Here is a 9,452-nt window from a genome sequence, read left to right as displayed (position 1 = left end):
CCCCCTTGCCAACATCCCAGCACCACCCCCATCCCCATGCCTAAAAGCAGTCCCAGCAGTACTCTGATCAGAGGAAGGGAGAGCTAAAAATAGCTGGAATTGTGGTGACATAGGGGCAGGCAGAGTGCCTGGGGCAGGCAACGAGTGGAGGTGGGGTAGGCAGGGCACCTTCAGGATGGTAGAAAGAACTGTCAGCAGGAACTCTTTTGCTCTCTAGAAAGAAAGTGGTGCTTGAGCCAGGACACCTGGGTCTCTGAGAAGAGTTACAGGAAGAATGGTGCAGTCTCCGAGTTAGGGCTCAAGGATCATACTGATGCCACAGTATTTGAGGCGCCAGACTTTTTTAACACCTAATTAGTCCTTTCTTAGCTGTCAATATTCACACTCAAGGGTGATCAGGAAAATACACCATACAGACATATGGTCTCCCTATACTAAACAGGGTTTCAAAAAAGTTAAATTTTTGGACTAGTATTTCCCAGAATTGTTCCAGCTGGCATTACTATTATAGTGGCTAGGGGATTCAGGGAATTATGATTGAAAAGGTAACTTTTGAAAGCTCTTCTGTTAAGATTAAAAATCTAAACTTCTTTAAACTCTTCCTTATGGACTGGAACAGGTGGTAAACAGAATATGCCAGTAAAAAAAGGATGCTTTTAACTAACAGTCTGTCTCCTGACAGCTCTTCATATAGTGCAGTGGTTCCCAACCTGTGGGCCGTGAGACCCACAGGTTGGGAACCACTGCTAAGGTCAGTGGCTCTAGATTATTAAATATGGTTTTCTGTGGGTGAGCAGATGGTGACTACTGGATCACATATGTTCTGTATCAGAAACTAGAGCTGATGTGGTCTAGCCAATGCAATTTTTTGAATCAGCACCCCAAACCGCCCTGAGTTCTTCCAGGGAGAGAGGGCAGTCTAGAAATAAAGTTTTATTATTACTATTATTAAATAACCAAACTGAATCTAAGATAACTGATTCGTAACCCTTTTGGTACTAATGTTGGAGAGTGGTCCCTGGTCAAAGTGGTCCCTGGTCAAGAAAAGGTTGGGAATCACTGATATAGAGGATGGATCTCTGTCAGATAGGACATTTTTTTTCTTTAGATAGTTGACCAACTTTCACTTGAATAACTGATTTAAATGCATTTGTGCCCACAAGTTCTGTTTCATTTGTTTTATTATTATTATTATTATTATTATTATTATTATTATTATTATTGGTGGTGGTTATTGTAGCTGGTATGAACAGTTACGCATGCCATTTTAAAAAAACAACAAAAAACCCCCCCCAAATTGTATTCTACATCTATGCTATTTATACAGCACATTGATGCATGCTTTAGGAACAAACTGTCACTTTCCCAGATAGACCTCATCTCTTTCAACAGCCTTACACTACTTTGGGACAAGGGCCTTTATTCCTGTACAGTAAAACTCAGAATTAGGTCACCTGAGACACTGTTTAGTAGCTGCCACAAGGGAGTCATAATTTTCAAATCTTGTTCCATGCACAGAGTCCTTCACTTTGCCAAATATGTGGTAGTCCAACAGTGCTAGATCCGAGCTATAAGGTGGGTGTGGCAACTATGCCTACACAAGTTTTTCAACCTCACACTGGGTTTGCTGATTGACATGTGGCCAGGTGTTGTTGTGCAACAGCAAAACATCTTGTTTCTGCTGGTGTGAATGAACACGATGCAGGGGAGCTTGAAGTTTCTTAAGAGTTTCCACATATGTTTCCGAATTAATGGAGATCTCTTTAGGCATGATGTTCACTAGTAGGGCTCCTTCTGAATTCTAGAGACAGCTGTCACAAGTTTTCCTGATGAAGATGTAGCTTTGAATTTCTTTTTCGTGGGAGAATTCATATAATGCCACTCCATTGAGTGTCTTTTCATCTCTGGTTCAAAATAGTGTAACCATCTATCATCTCCCATCATGATTCTTGAAAGAAATTTGTTTCCATCATTTTCATACCAGGCCAAGAGTTCACTGCATATATTTTCAGGTTTCCTTGCGTGGATCTGTCAGCTTCCTCGGGACCCAGTTTGCACAGACCTTTAACTGCAACTGTTTATTTACGTATTCTGCACATGCTTGCTTCAACAAAACTCAGTTGGAATGACATTACTTTAATGGTTGCCCATGTATCAGCCTTAACCATATTGTTCACACCTTCACATTATCAGTTGTTTGTAAAGAGTGTAGCTTTTCACCAGAGAACCTGCTCGCACAGCAACTAACAGTACTGTGATCGACAGTGTCATATCCATACACCTTCTTCAGGCTCCCCACTTTCTCATTCTCACAAACCAGGAACTCAATTACAGCATGTTGCTTCTGAGGATTATCAAGAGCAGCAGCCATCTTGAAGGAGTGCTACAACAATGCCCTGTGTGGGAGAAGGTTGAGTTAAATTTGAATAGAAGCTAGAAAGATTTTTGTTCCCTCAGCAAATAGGAAAAACATAGAATAAAATGTGGATTAAAATTGTGCATTACTTTTGGAGTGATCCTCATATATATATACCTTAAAATGTACTGTGTTGTGGATTTTTTTTTTGCTTCTCAAACAGGTCACTAATCTGACCCCCTTCTTCTAAGGCACTCCTTTCTTTTAGCCTCATTTTTTTCTTTTTATTTCTTTATTTCTTTAGGGCTTCTTAGTGATTGTGAGCCTGCAAGCAGAGAACTGTTTATTCAGCAGATAAAATGCCTATAACATTTTTTCTGCTTTTAGTAAGAATACTGGTGCATCCCAAGCCTCTGCTCCTACACTAGTCCAGTTACCAACTTTAAAATGTTTTCTTTAGCACCTCAGTTGGCTTTTCCTGTTGAGATAAGGTCATGGTCATGTTTTGAACCACAGGGAACTTTAAAGAAAAATTATCTTTAAAGGCTCTCCCATTTTGATGCTTTTCAGACTTTTGCCTTTGAGGGACCTCATTTCTTATGTGTTAATCCACTCAGACACATCTGTACATCTGTTTATCCATTTTTACCTTTAAAAATCTAGTTCATGCTTGCTGTTTTATTCTACACCCACATAGACGCATGCTAGATCAGGCAGGTCTTCCTTTGCAACAGAAGAATTAGGCACAAAGGACAGTCCTGAATCACAACATTGTCTTTTGGCAAACGACAAGATAGTGCCATTTTCCTGTTCTGTGGGTGGCCATGGCAGCTGCTGGCCAGAATAATAGCTGATTCTTTCTTCAGGATTGAGGATGAAGAAAGCATCCTCTCCTTCACCTGTAGCAGAATAATTTCAGGCACCTGGGGCAGGATTGAGCTCCAGTTTTAGTGGGCATCTCTAAGTCAGTGGTGAAAGTGAAAATTCTCCAATTTGGGGTGGGGTGGATTCAGGTCTAGGTAAGGGGGAAGAGCTCTGTGCAAATGTATAGGTCACATAATAGATTAGTGGCTTGCTTCAATTTGCAAGACTTCATTGATGTGTAAATGCAGCTTGATACAGCTCAGAAAAGTCTATGGATTTACATAATCTTCTTTTCTAGCTGTTTGCCCACTTCTCTAAGGAAACCAAAGGCAATAATCCTTTTGTTTCGTCTTGATCTAGAAACAATTCTCTCTCTCTCCTCTATTATGTGAACTATACATTAGTATGGCATCTACATTTAAAAAATAAATAAATATTTACTTTTCTGTTTTCTCAGCAACCAACTAAATGTATTACTTTGGCTATTAAAAATAATTGGAATGATACAAGCTGCTGGCCATATGATACAAGAGACACTTTCCTCTCATCCACTTCAGAATCACCTCATTGTCCACAACAAAGGGAAAGAAAAAAGCACGTAGCATAGCAAAAGCCAACATTGCAACCATGTGATAGTTATTATTTGTTATTTTTCCTGTAGCACCTTAGAGACTAACTAAGGTCCCTTCCACAGTCCCTATATCCCAAGATCTGATCCCAGGATATCTGTTTTGAAATTTATCATATGAGTCCGCACTGCCAGAAAGCCTGGGATAAGAAGATATTCTGGCATCAGATCCTGGGTTATAGGGACTGTGTGGAAGGGCCCTAAGAGAACAAAGTTGGTAACATAAGCTTTCATAGACTAATTCTACTTCCCCATAATCCTTCGATGCTGATATGAGTTATTTAGCACTATCCATCTTTAACACTTCACCATTTTGGGTTGTTGTAGGTTTTTTGGGCTGTATTATTTATTTTATTTATTATTTACACTATTTCTACCCCGCCCATATCAGCCCAAAGGCGACTCAGGGCAGCGAACAGTCAGCACAATTTGATGCCACATATAAAAAAAACATACATCAATAAAAATATTACAATATACATTACAATATATCTAAAAACATCAAATCAATGAACAATAAAAATTTTAAAACTATGTCGTCATGTTCAGTCCTAATCCGTTTCGTCGTCTTAGCCATTCCTGGGTCAATGTATGGCCATGTTCTAGAAGCATTCTCTCCTAACATTTTGCCTGCATCTGTGACAGGCATCCTCTGAGGTTGTGAGGATGCCTTCACCATTTTGCTACTTGCTGTGTACTGTACCAAGTAGATACATTTGTTCTGTCAACACTTACCTGTAAGTATGTGGCGACTGGAGGATTTTGAGGATTCATTGTTTAACTCTGATTTGTTTCTTCGACTGGCTGTTCTTCTCTATCTGAAAATCAAACAGAACAAATAACCCTTGGAATTTTGAAAAGTATGCTACTGCTTTGAATATTGTTAGTTTCTCATCTTTACTATATCCAAGTACATTTTCTTTGGATGGCAGCTTCTAAAACATTCACTATCTGACAGTGCCATCTGCTGCTAGGCACTTCAGTTAGCAAATATATGGTATGTGGGCTGTTTTGTACTACTAAAGCTAACTGTAAACTGGGAGTACATCAAATTTGTAAAAGTAATGCCATTTGAGACCAATTTAATTGCCATGGCTCAGTGCTATGGAATCATGGGTTTTGTAGTTTGGTGTGACAACGGCATTCTTTGACAGAGAAGACTAAAGACTGGGTAAAACTACAACTCCCACAATTCCACACAGCCATATAACCCAGCACCCAGTCACACAGTACCTTTATCAATATCCCCTGAAAACATGGGAGGCATCACTACAAAGTACTAAAAACAAAATATTTTCAGTTGCAGGAATATCCCAGCTCTGTTCGGAAAATGAGGATATTCGTATCTCTGTATGTCCATACACCTGGAAAATATGGGATTTTTTATGTTGGTTTGTTTTCGGGTTATACACTTGTGCCTGTTATTCCCAGGCACTAGTACACGACCAAACCTGTCTGGCCAGATGGCCATGCAGCCTCTGAATGACAATAATAATGACAAAGTTCTGTTCCTGGCTTGAAAGTGTCAGTTCCTGTTTAATAGTGTAGTCTTCACTTTGAAAGTAGTGGTCTTAAGCGGCTGAGGGGAAAAAGGAAAGGGACTGATGCTGTTAGGAATGGTGGGAGTTGGAGTCCAAAACACCAGGAGGAAGGCCCAAGTTTGCCCATACCTTTTTAAGACAACCATTCAATATAAATATATTTATAAATATAAAGATGGTACTTCATCTTAAATGTAAAAGTAATTACTTAAATTATTTATTTATTTATTTATTATTTATTAACTTTCTCCCCAAGGGACTCGGTGTGGCTTACATGAGGCCGAGCCCAAACACAACAAAAGCAATAAAACATCAATACAAGCAATTAAAAACATAGACAATAAAGTACACAACATTATCAAAAAAGCAACACATCATTAAAACAGCGGGAAGGCCAAATGTAGAGTTAAAATTGGAAATAATGCTGGGCCATGAACGAAAGGTGATATTAGTGTTTGTGGAGGGCATACAAGCAGACTCAGGGAAATATAAAGTGCTTTGGAGGACAAAGTGCTATGGGATTCATTATACCGGGAAGGCACACTGGAACAGCCACGTCTTCAAGCTCCTCCTGAAGACTGCCAGGGTTGGGGCCTGTCTGATGTCTTTAGGGAGTGAGTTCCAGAGTCAAGGGACCACCACCAAAAAGGCCCTCTCCCTCGTCCCCACCAAACATGCCTGTGATGCTGGTGGGATCGAGAGCAGGGCCTCTCCGGAAGATCGAAGGGATCATGTGGGTTCGTATACAGAGATGCGATCACATAGGTAGGTGGGTCCCAAACCGTTCAGGGCTTTATAAGTAAGAACCTGCACCTTGAATTGGGTCCGGTAGATTAATGGCAACCAGTGGAGCTCCCTGAACAGGAGGGATGACTGCTCTCTGTAAGGAGCCCCAGTTAACAACCTGGCTGCCGCCCATTGGATCATCTGAAATTTCCGGGCCATTTTCAAGGGCAGCCCCACATAGAGTGCATTGCAGTAATCCAGTCTAGAGGTGACTAAGGCGTGGACCACCTTGGCCAGATCCGCCTTCCCAAGGTACGGTCGCAGTTGACGCACAAGTCTTAATTGTGCAAAGGCCCTCCCGGCCACCACCGACGCCTGAGCCTCAAACGTAAGTGAAGAATCCAGAAGGACTCAGCTTAAATATAAATATATTTATAAATATAAAGATGGTACTTTATCTTAAATATAAATATAATTAATTAAATAAATATAAAGATGGTACTTCATCTTAAATATAAATAAATAATTATAAAGGTGGTACTTCATCTTAAATATAAATAAATATAAAGATGGTACTTCATCTTAAATATAAATATAATTAAATAAATATAAAGATGGTGTTGTTCATTCGTTCAGTCATCTCCGACGCTTCGTGACCTCATGGACCAGCCCACGCCAGAGCTTCCTGTCGGCCGTCACCACCCCCAGCTCCTTCAAGGTCAGTCCAGTCACTTCAAGGATACGAAGATAGACTATTTACCTATGCTACAACAGCAGCGAGAATATTATTGGCGAAGTTTTGGAAACAGGAAGATATCCCTACCACTGAAGAGTGGTTAGGGAAATTAAGAGAAATAAGAGAAATTGACGAATTAACTTTTTTTTTCTTGAAAAAGAATACCGGGAACCCGATAAAGAGGACAGATTGGACTCTATATGAAAACTACGAAAAGGAAATAAATAAATAAGAGGAACATTATGAAGTGGATATAATGGAAAAATCATTGAGGACACAACACCTGATGGAGAGATGGAAGTCAATTTTTATCTTCTTTTTTTTCTTTTTTTTCTTTCATTTTTTTGTGTCTTTTATATTTTTGTATTTTTCTGGTGGACTTGGGGGTAGGGGGATGTACTTCTTACTTTTTTTCCTACTTTCCTATCATCTTTTTTAATATTCTCCCTCTTTCGATGTTATTCTTAAAATCTTAATAAAAAAAACTATTATAAAAGGATACCATCCATCCATCTTGCCCTTGGTCGGCTGCTCTTTCTTTTACCTTCCACTTTCCCCAGCATGATTGTCTTCTCTAGGCTTTCCTGTCTCCTCATGATGTGGCCAAAGCACTTCAACTTTGTCTCTAGTATCTTTCCCTCCAGTGAGCAGTCGGGCTTCATTTTCTGGAGGATGAACTGGTTGGATCTTCTCGCAGTCCAAGGCACTCTCAGAACTTTCCTCCAACACCACAGCTCAAAAGCATCTATCTTCCTTCGCTCAGCCTTTCCTAAGGTCCAGCTCTCACATCCGTAGGTTACTACAGGGAATACCATGGCTTTGACTATGCGGATCTATGTTGCCAGTGTGATGTCTCTACTCTTTACTATTTTATCGAGATTGGACATTGCTCTCCTCCCAAGAAGTAAGCGTCTTCTGATTTCCTGGCCACAGTCTGCATCTGCAGTAATCTTTGCACCTAGAAATACAAAGTCTGTCACGGCCTCCACATTTTCTCCTTCTATTTTCCAGTTGTCAATCATTCCTGTTGCCATAATCTTGGTTTTTTTTATGTTTAGCTGCAACCCAGCTTTTGCGCTTTCTTCTTTCACCTTGATTAGAAGGCTCCTCAGCTCCTCCTCACTTTCGGCCATCAGAGTGGTGTCATCTACATACTGAGGTTGTTGATGTTTCTTCCAGCAATTTTCACCCCAGCTTTGCATTCATCCAGCCCCGCACATCGCATGATGTGTTCTGCATACAAGTTAAAAAGGTTGGGTGAGAGTATGCAGCCTTGCCGTACGCCTTTCCCAATCTTGAACCAGTCTGTTGTTCCGTGGTCAGTTCTGACTGTTGCTACTTGGTCCTTGTACAGATTCCTCAGGAGAGAGACAAGGGGGCTTGGTATGCCCATCCCACAATTTATTATGATCCACACAGTCAATGAAGCAGAAATAGATGTTTTTCTGAAACTCCCTGCCTTTCTCCATTATCCAGCGGATATTGGCAATCTGGTCTCTCGTTCCTCTGCCTTTTCTAAACCCTGCTTGAACATCTGGCAACTCTCGCTCCATGTCTTGCTGGAGTCTTCCTTGCAGGATCTTGAGCATTACCTTACTGGCATGAGAAATAAGGGCCACTGTACGAAAGTTTGAGCAGTCTTTCGCATTTCCCTTTTTTGGTATGGGGATATAAGTTGATTTTTTCCAGTCTGATGGCCATTCTTGTGTTTTCCATATTTGCTGGCATATGGCATGCATCACCTTGACAGCATCATCTTTTAAGATTTTAAACAGTTCAGCTGGGATCCCGTCGTCTCCTGCTGCCTTGTTGTTAGCAATGCTTCTTAAGGCCCATTCAACCTCACTCTTCAGGATGTCTGGTTCTAATTCATTCACCACACCGTCAAAGCTATCCTCGATATTATTATCCTTCCTATACAGATCTTCTGTATAGTCTCGCCACCTTCTCTTGATCTCTTCAGCTTCTGTTAGGTCCCTGCCATCTTTGTTTCTTATCGTACCACTTTTTACCTGAAATTTACCTCTAGTGTTTCTAATTTTCTGGAAGAGGTCTCTTGTCCTTCCTATTCTGTTGTCTTCTTCCAGTTCCATGCATTGCTTATTTAAAAATAGTTCCTTCTCTCTTCTGGCTAACCTCTAGAATTGCGCATTTAACTGGGCATATCTCCCCTTATCCCTGTTTCCTTTTGCTTTCCTCCTTTCTTGGGCTAATTCCAGTGTCTCAGCAGACAGGGTACTTCATCTGAAATATAAATAAATAAATGTAAAGATGGTACTTCATCTTCAAAGAGCACATTTTTGAGAGAGACCCCTTTATGAATGTTATAATCTACCAGCATTATTATTATTATTGATATTTTATCTTATTGATATTTTAAAACGAAACCAGGAATAACAGTTCAAGGCTCTCAAATGTGTGAGAAGCATTTCTTCCTCTGGATTTTGGTTTTAGACCCTCTGACTTCATCTCTTTCAAACCCAATCCCCGCCTCTTTTTGCTTTGTGACTGGAACTATATTAGCAGCGTCACTCTTTCTCCTCAGAGCCGCTTCTCCTACAGCAAAGCTCTGGCGGAGGAATCATTTCAAGAGAACAGAAA

Source organism: Anolis sagrei, chromosome 6, assembly GCF_037176765.1.
Source record: "Anolis sagrei isolate rAnoSag1 chromosome 6, rAnoSag1.mat, whole genome shotgun sequence".
Lineage (NCBI taxonomy): Eukaryota > Metazoa > Chordata > Lepidosauria > Squamata > Dactyloidae > Anolis > Anolis sagrei.
Note: the sequence above shows the minus strand (reverse complement) of the source record.